Source organism: Hakea prostrata, chromosome 2 (genome assembly GCF_041222555.1).
Source record: "Hakea prostrata isolate BN-2017 chromosome 2, UWA_Hpros_2, whole genome shotgun sequence".
In the NCBI taxonomy this organism is placed as follows: Eukaryota; Viridiplantae; Streptophyta; class Magnoliopsida; order Proteales; family Proteaceae; genus Hakea; species Hakea prostrata.
In genome coordinates, this window is record NC_142601.1 from 7,881,598 (window position 1) to 7,897,568 (window position 15,971).

General features: G+C 35.0%; 1 non-coding gene across 1 annotated transcript; it reads right to left on the reverse strand.

The window, feature by feature from the left end:
* Positions 1–3,175: 3,175 nt before the first annotated feature.
* LOC149023575 (small nucleolar RNA SNORD14) lies at positions 3,176–3,298 on the reverse strand. Its single transcript, XR_016171968.1, has one exon. It is a non-coding gene; the product is annotated as a small nucleolar RNA SNORD14 (small nucleolar RNA).
* Between the last annotated feature and the right edge of the window lie 12,673 nt (positions 3,299–15,971).

Below are 15,971 nucleotides of genomic sequence, written 5' to 3' on the forward strand. Positions count from 1 at the left end.
AATGGCTAATTTATTTTTTGGCCTTTGATTTGGAATAAAAAATAGTAATTCTTTTAAATCCCATAAGACGGTCATCTCACGGTGCGAGGCGTCTGAGGCAAAGCCTCAGTGCCCAAGGCGACCGCCTTATGAGCTCCAACTGCCTCAGACCCTCTAATGCCGCCAGGACGCCAAGGCGTCGGCGACGCCTTGACAATTTTAGGTGAAATTTTTACTTTTCGGTGTACATCTCATACACTAATTCATTATAAACTTATTTTATAAATAATTAAAAAAAAAAAAAACTAATATTAGTCATTTAGCCTACCTCAAATCATCCATCATGCTACAAACCACACATAGTAGTTCCTAAGTAAATTACAAGTATCATACTATTATTAACAAGAATCAAGATACCAAGTTGTTGATCTATCAGAAAAAACCAAACAACAAAAGAAAAAAGAGACACACGTACACCAGAATCACCAGATAATAAAAGAATCATTACAATGATACAATAAGGTAGATGAAACAGAGATGGAACAAATTCAATGAAGAAGAATTGTTACAAATAAAAAAATAAAGCATTCCGGGGACATATCGTCGCCTGGGATGGTAACCAAAGTTACCGGAATCCGCTGCAACTTGGTCGCCGACTCGCTACAAGCCTGCAACCGCAACAATGAGTCGCACAGTGAAAGAAAGAGAGTTGCACGTTGCTGCTTTGGAGGTTGCCGCTACCAGAGGTTGGCTACTGCAAGCCTGCACGGTGGAATTTTGGTTGACGAAAAACAAAAATCGAGTCCAAAGGTTCCGTCGCCGGTGGCGCTAGTGGTCGTCGGAGTCGGAGAAGAAGAGAGTAGCAGAGGGAGAGGCAAAGAGAACTCAAAGAAGAGATATTAGTTTAGGGGCTTAGGGCTCGATATCGACTCTCAAATGGTTAGGGCTCGATATCAACTTAGTTGAGTGAAATCTCATTTTTTCTTTTTCTTTTAAATGATTTAATGTTATAAATGATCATATGTAACACTTCTATAACCATTCACCCATTATATTATTTTTTATTGGAATCTACTTTTCAATTCGTTTTTTGCCTTTGATTTGGAATAAAATAAATTATGATTTTAAAACCCACAAATGCGGTCGCGTAGGGGTAAATTGCGTCCGAGGAGTCTCCGAGTCGTTGCCTCGAACTCATAATGGCCTGAGGCGACCGACTTATCAACTTTAATTGAGGAGACCATGGCCTCAGGCCCTTGATTTGGCATTGCCTAGACAACTATGCTCTATCGAGAGAGTTGAGTTCCACCTATGGCGAAGAAACCCTTGTTTTCCACTCTTTTGGGTCTGGTTTGTTACATATCGACATGTATCGATGTGGTTCAACACGATTCAGTATACATCGGCAAATAAATACATTTTTTTTATACGTATTGCTGTTGAGTGTTGACGTAAAAAAATAAAATACGTATTATCGTATCACATGTTTTGAGCCGTATCATCCGATCTATATCGCTTTATTGGATCTATGATAAATCACTTATTTTTAAAAAGGAGACCGATCAATATCACATATCAGCCGGTGCATTGAGATAGGTGAAAAATGATATGAAAAAACCAAACAAAAAAAATCCAAATCCAGCGATATATTGGCTTATATTGTATCATATGATTATAATTTGAATATGTATCAGCCAGTACAAAGGTATATGAGTCAATACTTCAGGCTTTGTTTGGTTACATGAATCCAGAGACTTTAAATCTCTAGGCGAGATTTACACCGTTTGATTGTGAAAATTTTTGAATTCATGAAATCTCTAGAGACTCATCTTTTTACACTAAAAATGTGATCTAGAATTTATAGGTATGGGTTAAAATCCATAATCTAAAGATTTCACCCTTAATATAAAAACATTAAACATTTGCACATTCTCAAAAATCACGTTGACCAAACAGTTAACTTTAAAAATTATGACTATAAATTTGAAAATCTAGATATTTGAAATCTCCAGATTCATGTAATCAAACAGACCCTTAAGCCTTGAACACGTTGATCAATTTGACCACACAAAAAAACACCATTTTGACCAATCAACTGTGGACAAGATTTTTTACGGTGACGTTTTTTTTTGTTTGCCAACCCCAGTTTCCAAGGCTTTGCCCTAATTAATCCTTCGTTCAACCCGAGTCGCACACTTGGCTGTGGTGGGTGAATCTCCCAGCAATTTTTTGCATCGACAAGGTTTCGATACTGGAACCTTGCTTAAGCGGACCAAGCTGCTTACCACTTGAACTTTATTGAAGTATTTAAAGAGTTATTACAAAAAGTTTGGGATCAAAAGATCTCGTGGACAAGAAGGTTAAGGTATTTTTTGTTAAAAAAAAAATATTCCAAAACCGAATCCACCCTTGGAAAGTATATTAAATGCTAGATGTTTCGCATTTAATTATATGAGAAACTTTACTTTTCTCTTATGGATGGATTGTCATTATTTCCTTTGTAACATTACTCTGATATTAGAAAAATGGGATAATTATTATTGGCCTCCTGTACTTTGATTTTATTACTACCTGTATCCCCGTACTTTTCAAATTTACTAATCCAACCTTTAACTTTGTCTACAATTACTATTGCCCCCCCACCGTTAAGTTCCATTAGTTTATTGATGATGTGGCATTTTTATATTTTTTCAAAAACCCCAAAATACCCTTATACTTATCTCTTTACTTATTTACCCTTTTGCCAAGTTACAGTAGTACAAATGTTGTAATATTGGGTTTCGGTGCATTTTTTATTTCGACAATTTTTCCGGCGAAACCACATCCTCATCCTTCCAGATCGTTGCTGGAGAAGAAGAAGAATGAAAAAGAGAAAGAAACATAAATAGCAGCGGCAATGTTGCCGGAGAAGAAGAAGAAAGAAAGAGAGAAATAAAAAGAAACAGCAGCTGCCGGCCATGGTGTAAAACTGAAGTAGAAAGAGAGAAAGAAAGAAATCAACGACTGTGCCTGAACACATCCGGACAAATCAAAACCAAAACCCTAGAAGTAACAAGTGAAATTCAACAAATTAAAACCATCAAAAATTAAACTCGGCATTTTCCTCGTTTGGTTCTTAAACATTGTAGAACAAACATTGAGATAGAAAGATTGATGTAGACAATGAGCAGATACAGGGGGAAATACAAACACTTTGAGTCTCAGACATCCAAGGAAGGATAGAAGCAGCACAAGCTCTCAAGCCCGGCGAAGGCGAAAGCTCTCAGGCGGCCACTGCGAATGTTTGAGAAACAAGCCTTAGAAATTATCATCATCGACAAACAGTGATTGACCAAATTATAAACCAGCGTGCTTATGCAATCCACACCATCCAAGCATGGTGTGGATTGTACCACGAACACACGAAACACGACAGAGAACCCTACACAGGAAGGGAATCCAGCAATATCGCCGGTCATGGTGTCGGCGAAATCCGCCCAGTTTGCCGCCTGGCGAACCGGGCAAAACGAACGAGAAATCGTTCCTTGCTAGTACCCTTAATTAACTGTGGATAAAAAAGTGACTATAATACGTTTTATTCTAAAAAAAAAAAAAAAAACCACCAAATAAAAAAAGAATGATTGGATAAAACTCAAACAGAAACCGAAGAGGAAGGAAAATAGAATTCAACTCAAATTGGAAACTGGACATCATATAAAATATCTTCAAACTAAATGAAGTTTAGTGAAGGTGGGAAACTAAATTGAATTTGGATTTTGCTCATTTCTTTAATTCAAAATAAATGAAGTTTAGTGAAGGTGGGAAACCAAATCAAATTTGGATTTTGCCCATTTCTTTAATTCAAAATGTGTCATTTATTTAATACAAAATAAATTAAGCTTAGCGAAGGCGGAAAACCAAATTGGATTTGGATTTTGCCCATTTCTTTAATTTAAAATAAATGAATTCAAAATAAATAAAGTTTAGTCAAGGTGGGAACCAAATTGGATTTGGATTTTACCAATTTCATTAATTCAAAATTAATGAAGTTTAGGGTAAAATTGACATTTAATCTGGTTTTTATAAATGGGGTAGCATCGTCTTTTGATTTCTTAATTTTAATGAAAGGCAAATTAGACATTACATATTCAAACTTAATGGCTACTTAACACCGTTATAAGAAAGGGGGCAACAGTAATTTCGTAAAGAACATGGTTTTATTAGTAATAAAATCAAACTACAAGGGGGCAACAGTAATTATCCCTATAAAAATAAACTAGTCATAGCACATTACTCTTGTAACATATAACAATTCTACAGAAGGAACCGTCTATCCTTGGTCTAATGGGTATTAATATAGTTTATCTTCTTGAGGCAAGTATCTCCCTACTCGGTGTCCCCTTTATGCTAGAGCTCCTTGTAAGGCTTGTTGGAAAACTTGCTATCCAATTTGATTAACGGCTCTTTGTTGTTCAAACTAAATAGTTTCATTTTTGTAATTATCTAATTGTTCAAAATTCTTATAAGTCAAATTAATCAAATTCAAAATTTCTCGTTCAATCTCAGAGTACCCTACTCGAAACTCATATGCTTTCCATTTCTATTTTATGTAAGATCGGGCCTGGGTTTTTTCCAACCATTCAACAGCGACCCCCCTCACATAGTTCTTATGAATTTCGAATAGTACTCAAGATCCTCTATTTTCGATTGTCTAATAAATCACTTAATGAAAGTAGATTATCTTCTCAAAACTCAATCTCTTCTCGAACCAAACATGAACCTTTCAATTCATTTGGTTCTCATGCTCAGTTTCTTATGGGGCACCCGCCCCCCCCCCCTCCCACATCTTTTTTCTTACTGTAATGAGTCTGTCTTCTCTTCTCTCTTCATATTAGATTCCAAATCTAAAATATCAAATGATCTCTGATTTAATAGTAGAATATTCGGTGGACTCTTACGACCAGACAAGAAATCTGTAATTGTCAGTAAGTTGTTTCTTTTTCTTTTTTTTTTTTAATCCAAAAAATTATGTTTAATTTTTCTTTATGCATAAAGATAATAAATAAATAGGTCGTCGATTCACATTGAATTAAAAAAGTCCTTCTACGTTTTTTATTATTTTTATTTCTTTTTTTATCCAGTAAACAGTTAAATGGGTCAAGTCATGTTATCAATATGAGTGTTCTATATCAAAAAGATTGCCAACTATTTGAATTAAAACCATCTACGTACTAAACTAGTGGTAGAAAGAATACCAAGCTGCGTCTAAACTTCAAATTTGTTTTAACCATGTTAATAGTCCAACCTTATTGGTATTGGGTGATAGAGAATCACAATGAATTTACCAATGAGTTATGAAATGCTATGGTTCTTAAATATGATTTGACTTCTTATTCTTCTTCTTTTTCATTTTCATAAGTAATTCGCAAGATTGTGCACCTTTCTTTCCTCAAGTTTAGTTTTTATTTTGAAAGAAGAAAAAAAAGAGAAAAAAGTGGTGTAGGTTGGCTTCAGCCTATTCTTGAAATAACCAGCTCACACACATACTCCCTTTCCAAAAAAGATCAATACACCAAGCACTACACTTAGATTTATTGATTTGTTGCTAAAATATCAGTATTAAACCCGAAACTCCTGGCGAATGGCCAATAACCCAAGGAAAGGAAAGAATCGGTTCCATTTTTCATATGATCTCCTCTTATAGCTAGGATTAACAAAATCCAACAGAGTTCTTTTTACATCACTTCACCCTTTTGTTTTGGTTGATTTTTTTCTTAATTTTATTATTTCAAAACTAAATATATTTCCATATTATTTAATTTATAAATTGAAGTTCCAACGAAGATACTTGTTAGAATTAGGTCCGAGGTCTCATATTCCATAATACCTCTTTTTGTTGCAACACTTCCTAAAAAGAAAAAAGAAAAAAAAAGAGGGGTTCCACTGAACTAAGGACGGGAAGACGAGTGGATCCGGAAATTCGTCATCTTCACAAATCAGACCCTCCCGTTCCCGTTGGGTATTATCTCAACGAATAAGTGATTGTAGGAGTGAAATCTTGATCTAATTGGAAAAGGGGGAAAGCTGCAAGTCCAAGGCAATAAAAAAAAGAAGTATTTTTTCTTTGCCATCTTTGTAAAGATTATAGTAACCTCAATAGATTTTTTTTCATACCACAACACATCAAGTTTCAAGGTTGGCAACTATGCAACCCAAGGGTACAGTTTCATCGGAAAGAAAATAAACATAACATATATGCAGATTACAACAAACACATTTTCATTTCTACACTACATACGGAGAGATTCTTGATGTTCATACAACATTAAGATCATTCAAGAGCCTTATTAAACAACCAATACGACAGCTAACTTAAAGAAAACATTAATGCCCAAAAAATACCAATCTTGCTGTCTACCGAACCTTTAGAAAGAGAGAGCCGAAATCCACAAACGAGAAAGTCAGATTGGATACTCAAGAGACAAAAGGTAGAAACCACTCGTTAAGGGAGGTCTTGGGTTCACACCCATTCGGCGGCATTAATATTAAAACGCTCAATTGAGGATGTAAATCGTGGTGCGCGCAAGCTGACCCGGATAAACCTCATATCAAAAAAGAAGTAGAAACCACAGATCTGTGTAGCCCATAAGAGAGACTCATAGAGTTTTAAGAATATAACCTATTTACCATATGGATGCTCGTTGAAGTAGTTTTGCTACTAGAAATTCCCTCGCCGATCGCTGCTGCTAACCTGATGAAGACTCACTGCTACTTCTCTGGTCCCAACACCGGCCGTCTCTGTGCAGGAGTCTGGCGAGCCCTACCGCCGCATGCTGGTTGAAATGCAGTGTAGGAAGAGCAGAATTAGGGAGCAAGGATATTTCGCAACAAGGGAAAGAGAGGGTTTTTTAGTTGATCAACGTACAAGTATTTTTCTTGATTTATTTGGGCTTTTCTTTCATTTTTCTCTCCATCTACTTCTCTTCTAAGGATAATTTCTTTCCCTTTTTTCGAAGATTCATTGTCACTGATACAACATCGGTTCCACACCACCTGAAAAACCGGCTTACCAAGTGGGAGTTTGCCAATATATATCAGTCCACATCAGTGCTTGTAAGGCACCAATGTGAGACTAACCGTAACATTAACACAGGAAGAGGCAGAGATGGTGCTTGATGACTCATTGACTGAGGAGGTGGACTCACTGACTGAGGAGGTGGTGCGAAGAAGTTATAGAATATCTCGTCCACCTGCGTTTTTTTAGGATTATAATATGTAAATGAGATTTTAATTGTAAGAATGGTCAATGGGTAAAAGGTGTATGGGTTCCAGGTGTCACTTAGTAAATAGAGTTATAGTAGGTTCTAAGAACTTTACTTCAGCTATAAATAGCGCAGTACAACATAAAAGAATAAAAATTCATCTAAACCACAACATAAAAGAATAAAAATTCATCTAAACCTTCTGTTCTTCTAGATCTGAAGAAGAACTTTCATACTAATGCTGTGGCGGCAGAACTCTAATGAGAGCCACTGACGCGCAAGTGGTAGTAGGATTGAGACACTTTTCTGTTGTTGTGTGCTCGACTTCATTAAAGTCCTTTGGTTGGACCCGTTCTATGATGAACCGCCTTCCCATTCCAATCTGATAGCAATCCAGATAACCATACTCTGGAAAAGCCTCCTTTTCCTCTCGTGTTCATCTGGAAAAGTTTCCATGATGAACCGCCTTCCCATTCCAATCTGATAGCAATCCAGATAACAATACTCTGGAAAAGCCTCCTTTTCCTCTCGTGTTCATCTTCCCATTCCAATCTGATAGCAATCCAGATAACAATACTCTGGAAAAGCCTCCTTTTCCTCTCGTATCTATCATTGGTTCGACCTGCCATGTTCCGATTCAAGCATGTTGATTTTCCTCTCGTATCTATCATTGGTCCGACCTGCCATGGCTGATGGAACGGATGGAACTCGATTCAAGCATGTTGATGAATCAATCAATGCTCGGCTTTGGACAAACAACGCCATAATCTAACAGATGAGCAAATCCTCTACTACATCAGAGTCACGCCACCTGGAAAACCAGCTTGCCAAGTGGGGGTTTGCCAAGGTATATCAGCCCACATCAGTGCTTTTAAGGCACCAATGTGGGACTAACCGTAACATTACCCCATTCTTACAAGACGACGTCCTTGTCGGCCCACTCTAGGCAGCTCTTCTCCTAGGTCGCCCCTCCCAAGTAAGCCATCTGACAGGTCGGACCAATGATACAACCTCGGTTCCACACCACCTGGAAAACCGGCTTGCCAAGTGGGGGTTTGCCAAGGTATATCAGCCCAAAATCAGTGCTTGTAAGGCACCGATGTGGGACTAACCGTAACAGTCGCCATTGTTAAATCTGTCGGAGTATTCAATCACTTTGACTGATACCTTTGAACTTTGAGAATATCTTTGAACTTGAGAATCAATGAACTTGTTTACCCATTTCTTGGTTTCCTCTAATCCCTCAAGGTTGTTCTATCCTTATGAAATTGGTAATAACAGAGTAGGTGTTAGTTTTGAATGCGATGACGATGAATGTTGAATGGGTGAAGTGTTGGTAGTGGCTAGTATTGATTTGGAGGTTGATAGGTGTTGGGATGGTAGAGATGTTATTAAAATACTGAAATTGAGCATAAGAAATACATTTTTTTGTATAAGAGGAAGTAAACTTGTGGAATTGTGGAAGATTCATTCCCAAACTTAATAAGCCTCTGGTAGGCAACGAGCTAGGTTATAAGGTGTGAAATTGATGAATCATATGAAAATCAAATACAAATGCTATGGAGCAGGGAGCATGGACTAAGCATGATTACTAAACCATTACATACTCGAGAAGATGGTAGGTTATATTTTTTGTCTGAAAATTATATCATCTGAAATTTTTTATTATTTATATTATTGTACCTCTCCTACTTCCCAAGCATGATTACTAAACCACCTCTTTAACTAGTCACATTAGAAATAATAATTTTGAGAATTTTATTGGGCACTCACACAGTCACACCCAATGAACTAGAATATTTGAAATACTCCATCGTAGAAAGTTAAGGTGTAAAAAACCAAATTTGCTTCAATCCTGCACATTTAATGTTAATGCGTAGAATGAATCAACCAGCCGTTGGATGAACTTACAGTGCATCGTGACTGTTGGTAGATTTTGGAGCGGTTAAGTGAGGTTTTTTAAATAAACCGCACGGTTTACTCCAACAAACCATTCAACCATTTTACAAACCGGTTTACATTTTCAAAATGTGGGGGAAAAGCACAAACCAAAACGCTCTTCCGAGTTTTGTCATTTACCCTAATTTCAGAAGATGCTCTGATCAAAGCTTTAAGAAGAAGTAAGACGAAATCATCTCGCGGTTGAATGATTTTCCCCCACGAGTCGAAACCCCCCTTGTTGTGATTTGTAAGCTCCAATCCCTTGTTTTTTAGTTTTTTTCTTCTTCCTTTTAGGAGTAGTTGGATTGTGAAAAATGGATTTCTTTGAATCGATTTGTGTATCGCGTAACAATCTCCTCAATCTCTGTTGTCTCTAACACATTTCTGTGATTCTTGACTTTTAAAGGGTATGCACTTTTTTAATCATGTGTGAGTTTGAGTTAGGGTTAGACACTTATTATTATGTCATTCTTGCATCGTTTCACTTTCAATGAAATAAACCTCATTTATAACGATCACAAAGCTTTCTTATCGATTTCGAGTGTGATCGAGTAACCAACTAATTAAAAAAAAAAAAAAAAACAAAGCAAACAAACGATTTGTAGTAATTTATAGGTAAATTCACAATGAAGCAAGCAAGCAAGAGAAAACGGTTTCTCTGGTTTTTCTCTAGTGAGTTCATTTAATATCATCTTCGATGAATAAAAGTTTCCAGAATCATAATTCTTGATTGGCACACACCACCTCTCTTGCTTCATTATTAGGTATCTTATGTCTCTCCGGATTAATTTATCTTTCTATAAATTGGTTTTGTTTTTTCATTTGTGGGGCCAACGAACAATTCGGAGTAGCAAGTGTTTTAGGATTTTGTTGTGGAGAAGAAGCTTGAAGAAGAAGACGAAATCATGATTCTTCCCCACAAGTCGATCAGTAAAATGAACACTTGATGCGTTTTGTAAGCTCCAATCCCTTGTTTTTCATTTTTATTTTCTTCCTTTTAGGAGTAGTTGCGGTTATGAAAACATATTTCTGTAACTATTTTCAAACCACTTTTTTAACCGAGCCGTTCATAATGAACAGAAGAACGAACTGTTTTAATAAACGCATGCAATAAAATAACACCAAAAAGCATTTTTTAAAAACATTACCTGCGCCACCCGAAAATAATTTGGAAGGAACACATTTTTCCTTGTTTAAAAATAAAACAAATAACAAATATTAGAGAAATTATCAGCTCCATCCCCTAGTTACCCTGAAAGTTAATCCACCCCTTAAATTATCTAATTTATTAATAAGGAATCTAGAAGATAAAATATATCAAAGACACTCCCTACTATTATAAAATTATAGTTAAGTACTAATATAAGCAATTTAAATAATTAAAATGACAATAATAGCCTTGAACGGAAAACCCACACTCAACTTATTTTTTGTTTCGATCTGCCGTCTCTAGCTACTTCCTCTCCAATTATAAATCCTCACAAAGTTTGGAAAATATGCATCATGAATAGGGGTTTAAACATACTATTTTTTTTTGTAACATATGCTTTCATATATTGGGGCTAGGGGTACTAGACAATAGGTGGGGCTATGCCCTTGACCTTAAGGGTACGGGTAATACTTTTTCATATTAATTTTAAACTCAAGGCTTGGAGTTAATATTATAAATAAATACGTAAAAATGATTGTATTTACCTTTTTCGGTAAAAAATAAGTAAAAATTAATTTAAATTAATAACATTAGTAATAGGAAACATGTCTACTACTTGAGGTATGGAGTTTTTTTTTTGAGGTATGGAGTTACGAAAAGGCATTTCGAAGGAGAGTGGAATCAGTCTTGCACGAGACCACTAGATTTGGTTGAGACTAATTTTATCTGGACAATTTTTTTTTGATTAAATTTGTTTTTATAAGAGAAAACGTCTAACAACAAATGAGGTGAATTGACCCATTTGATAACTTGTCTAAGGCTGCGTTTGTTTGCTGAAATAAATGTAGCGTTGGAAAAAATTGGTGGAAATTTTATTTAAAAAAACAAAATTTTATTACTTTTCTTTTAAATCCTAAAAGCGTGGATTGTTTTGTTGCTTAGGATGGAAAAGTTAGAGACAAATTTCTTTAAATTGAGGAACTTGTATGAGATGACAACCCAACTTTTCAAAACCCTAAAAAATATATGGGACTTTGTGGAAAAATATGAAAAGTAAAATATAGGACCCACAATTAACATTTTTTTCTCAAAATCCATTTATTTCCTTTCCTTCTCCCTGACCCCACTACAGATGGGGCCCACATGTTTTTTTATTTTTCTTTCTTTTTTCCCACCCCACCTTTGCAAACAAACGCAGCCTAAGAGTTGATACAAACAAGTTTCAAGGAGATAATATTGAATAGGAGCTGCAATTCATTCACAATAGGTACAAGATAGCAACCCCAAAAGAAGAATCAAACGATCTTAAGAGCATTGATGTTGTGGTAGATTTTGCTAGGGTAGTGCTGCTTATGTGGTGGTGTATGTGGTGTCCAGTTGGATGGATGCCACATAGATTCTAGTAACCATAGCCGTTCAAAACACCATGTGTATATATAACCAATTTAAGTGGGAAAAAAAAATTTATTTGAAACAAACCGAACCATATTTTGAACAGCTGCGATTTAATAAAATTCATATGGCGTCCATCCAACGTTGAGCACTACATGCACCACCACGTTAACGACACTAGCATAGCAAGATCCTATTATAGCAAGTTTGGAAAGACAAAAATCAAGTTTATTACATGGGCATACTATTTTCCCTTGATGCTATCCTTGTAGCTTAAGCTAAAAAAAAGATATTTTTGGCGACGGTTAAAACCGTCGCCGAAAACCCAAAAACCGTCGCAAAAAATAATGGAAAAAGAATTTGTGGCAAAGAAGTCTATATTACCTTCACAATTGAAACCATAGACTTGAAGCTATCTAGGATGGGATAAATCTAGCATTTTATCTTTTAGTTAAACAAAATCATTTTTAAAAAGTGTCTGCAAGAGATGAGAGGGTTGAAAAACTCTTACCTGTAATTGAGCAGCAATAACAATCTTTGAGAACATTTTTTATAAATTTATTTTGAGCAAATTGCTCTGGTACCTTAAAATGGAGGCTTTAAAACACTAACACTTTACTTTATATTTAAAAAGCATAGAGACCCCAAAATTAGATTTTCGTTGCATATATATGTCAAATTTATCATCGAAAACAATTAAATTACTGTTTATTTTAAAAAAAAGTCCATATAATAAATAGTGTCTTAAAGGTTTTCAATGACAAATTTGACAAATATATCCAATGAAACTCAAATTTTAAAGTTTTTGTGTTTTTTAAACATAAAGTGGGATGTCATTGGTTTAAGACCTCTATTTGGGGTGCCAGTGTAATTTGCTCATTTATTTTTTGTTTTTTATTTCACGGTAAGAGGTCGTGGGCTTGATTCTTGTTGAGGCATATTAATATCCCCATTCCCCGGCTTAATAAATCCTCTTTGTAAAAAAAAAAAAAAAAAAAAAAAAAAAGGCATATATTTAATACGCTGAATTTATTGAAATTCTAATTGTGTACTCTACCAGGCCTCACCGTGGATCCAAGTTTTGTAAACTCCAGTTTAGTATTTTCCAATGGCTTGTTTTCAATTAAGCGGTGGACTTGTAGAGCAATTAAAAAGCCCAACCTCCCATAGGGAGGTCCTGGGTTTGCACCCATCCGGCGGCACCTATTTAATAATATTCCCTCCATCTTATATATATATTCTTTCGATTAAAAAAAAAATTAATGAAGTGTTGTGAAAGAAGACAAACAAAAAAATTTTGTATTCCATTGGGTAGTAGTGTTATCCAGCTTTTGGCTAAAAAATTAAGGTCATCCACCTAAATAGGTGGTGGGGGATTTTTTTTTTTTTTGGGTATATTTTTTAAATCAAATATGGATCAATGAAATCTACCATTTTGGCAGGTTAGAAGGCTTGACTTCATTTTAGTGTATTACTGTAGTCTATATTCTCTTAGAAATTATAAGTTAAACATAATATATGCAGTGGAACCAAAAGTTTATGAATGAAAATCGTCAAAAAAAATAATAATAGTCTTAATTAAAATTATTTTTATTAGAGAATACCTATTACTGTGACAATTGGACGATTAATATTGACTTGTGGATGTTAAGTTTGAGGATTACATGTAATATCAAATTATGCAATAAACAATAAAAGATAGCCTCCTCTCAAACTAAAAGATGTCGGTTTATTAATTTAGGTGATTATCATTCTATTGTTAATGGTTCATATTTCATTTATAATTTTGACCAGAGCAAGTAAAACAATCGTGACATGTTTAGTACATTATATTATTATTGATTAATGCAAAAAAATAAAATGAAAAACGAAAGATCAATTGTTGTATCTAGCATCAAGCAGCATTTGTAATTACACCCTTATTGTTACAAGATATCGATAGTTTACATGCAATTTCTATTAAAATTATAGCAAATTGCATTAGCAATCTAAAATTGAGGTCTTAAAGCATTGACACCCCACTTTATGTTTAAAAAACACAGAAACCCAAAAATTAGATTTTCATTATATATATTTGTCAAATTTATCACTGTTTATTTTCAAAAATATTCCTATAATAAACAGTGTTTGAAAGGTTTTCAGTGACAAATTTGATAAATATATCAAATGAAAATCCAATTTTGGGGTATCTGTGCTTTGCAAATATAAAGTGGGGTGTCAATGCTTTAAGACCTCCATTTTGGAGTGCCAATGCAATTTACTCTTAAAATTATAATGATCATAATTCATAACTTTAATTTGTCCATGTATGGAAATCATCACTATTTGGGACTTCATAGACCCATCTCTAACCATATACTAATTCTCTTGTTATTGCAAGTATCTTAGCTTCTTCTTTTTTTTGATAAGAGAAAAAACTTCATTAACTAGGGTTAATTGCAGTTACAAAGGTTAACTATTGTTCTATTACAGTTCTCCCTTTGAGTTGCCGCTATATTAGCATAATTTTCAAAATACATATGAAGCGCCGGATTCGGAAAGATATCATATTTCACGAGTTTTGTTAACTGTGCCAGTTCTAATAACGTGGCAAGTTCTCCCAAGAGGCCATGTTATCTTTTGATGGCGATGGTAGTAGAACTGCTACAAGTTTGTTGTTTGTCCATATTTCATGGATTGTGATCCTTGTTGTTGCTGCTCTCTTTATCCCTATTTGCAATCCATTAAGCAGAATCTCCAAAATTCCCCTTGCCTTCCCGCTTCCAAAATTGACGGATTGTATATGTCCGCTATATATAATCCGGTGCTCCATCCTGCCGCTCCTAAACGCTAGTCAAATACCCCTGCACACATCAAAACATTTTTGTTAGAGTTTGGTATACTCATACTGCAATTAATTTTCAAATTATGAGAAATTACACAATTGTTAAGACTTGTTAAATGTAAGTTCTCATCTTCCCTTTGCAAGTATCTTAGCTGATGGAGTGAACAAGAGTGGTTGGAGTTTTTGTTTTATAAGTAAAGGATGCTACACTTTTTATTTAAAACATAAAAGTTATGATTTCAATCAACTTTTTAATGTTTTGGTAGTGGTTCTATGGTAGGGTATGCTTGCGGCATCGGCAATTATGTTGCAAAGTCTTGGCTGTTATTTATTATTATTATTAATTTTTTTTTTTAACTAAGGTTCTTCCTGGCCAGCTTGCGCGCACCACGATTTACTTCCTCAGGGAATGAGCTTTTTATATTGATGCTGTCGAGTAGGTGCGAACCCAAGACCTCCCCTAGGGAAGTTGGGTCTTTGACCGCTTTAACATACTACCTTTGACAGTTTATTTATTTTTTTAAGTTTTAGGATCATCTCTTGCTTTCCCCGAAGAGATTGATCTTGGCCTTACTATAGGCTGTCACTACTTTGACATTTCTCTTTTTATAATTACCCTTTGACAAGTCTCTTTGCAATTCAACAAGAGCATATTGTATCTCAAGGGAGTCAATTACTATATGAACTACTCTGCTGTCAATATTATTTGTTTACTCTATTGAAAATAATAATAATAATAATAACATTTTTAATGATTAAGTCGCCAGACCATATGACTGAACTAGATTTGAAATTTTCTCTACCAACAAAAAAATAAAAAATAAAAAATAAAAAAGATTTGAAAATTTTCATGTTAGTAATTCAAGGGGTGCCATTGCTATCGGTTGCATCTAAAATTGATTTCTATCGTCGTACCTCTATTGTTTATTTGGGCACACAAAGATATGAGTGTGGGCCGACCTTGGGTAAATTGAGGGGCAGTCTTCGACGATCAAATCAACCAAGAACACAATTGAAGAAAGGCTATGGACTTAGTTCATCACATACCTTAAGAGAATAGCAAATATGTCTAGGTCGATGAGTCTTAGGCTTATATAGAAGAACCTGTATAGTGTGGGTTGTTAGATGTAGATCTCCTCCTGATAGTGATTGTCAAATATAGGACTATCCTTTTGAGATTGTATAAATCGTGTCAAACTCAAATAGGATGGTAGTTCATGCAACATTTATTTGTTGTTGATTGTGATGCTCTTGCATGTGTAAGATCCAATGCCAGATATATTGCCATGAGTAGATACGACTCGTTAGGCCATTTTCATAATTGCCAGTAATTTAGTCGACCTTGTGTTGTTCTCGAGCAAGCCACATCATCAATGTCAAGCTACTTGAATTCCATGTTTGGTGCAAATTAGGTCTTATAGATCTAACTAAAAGGAGATTGAGA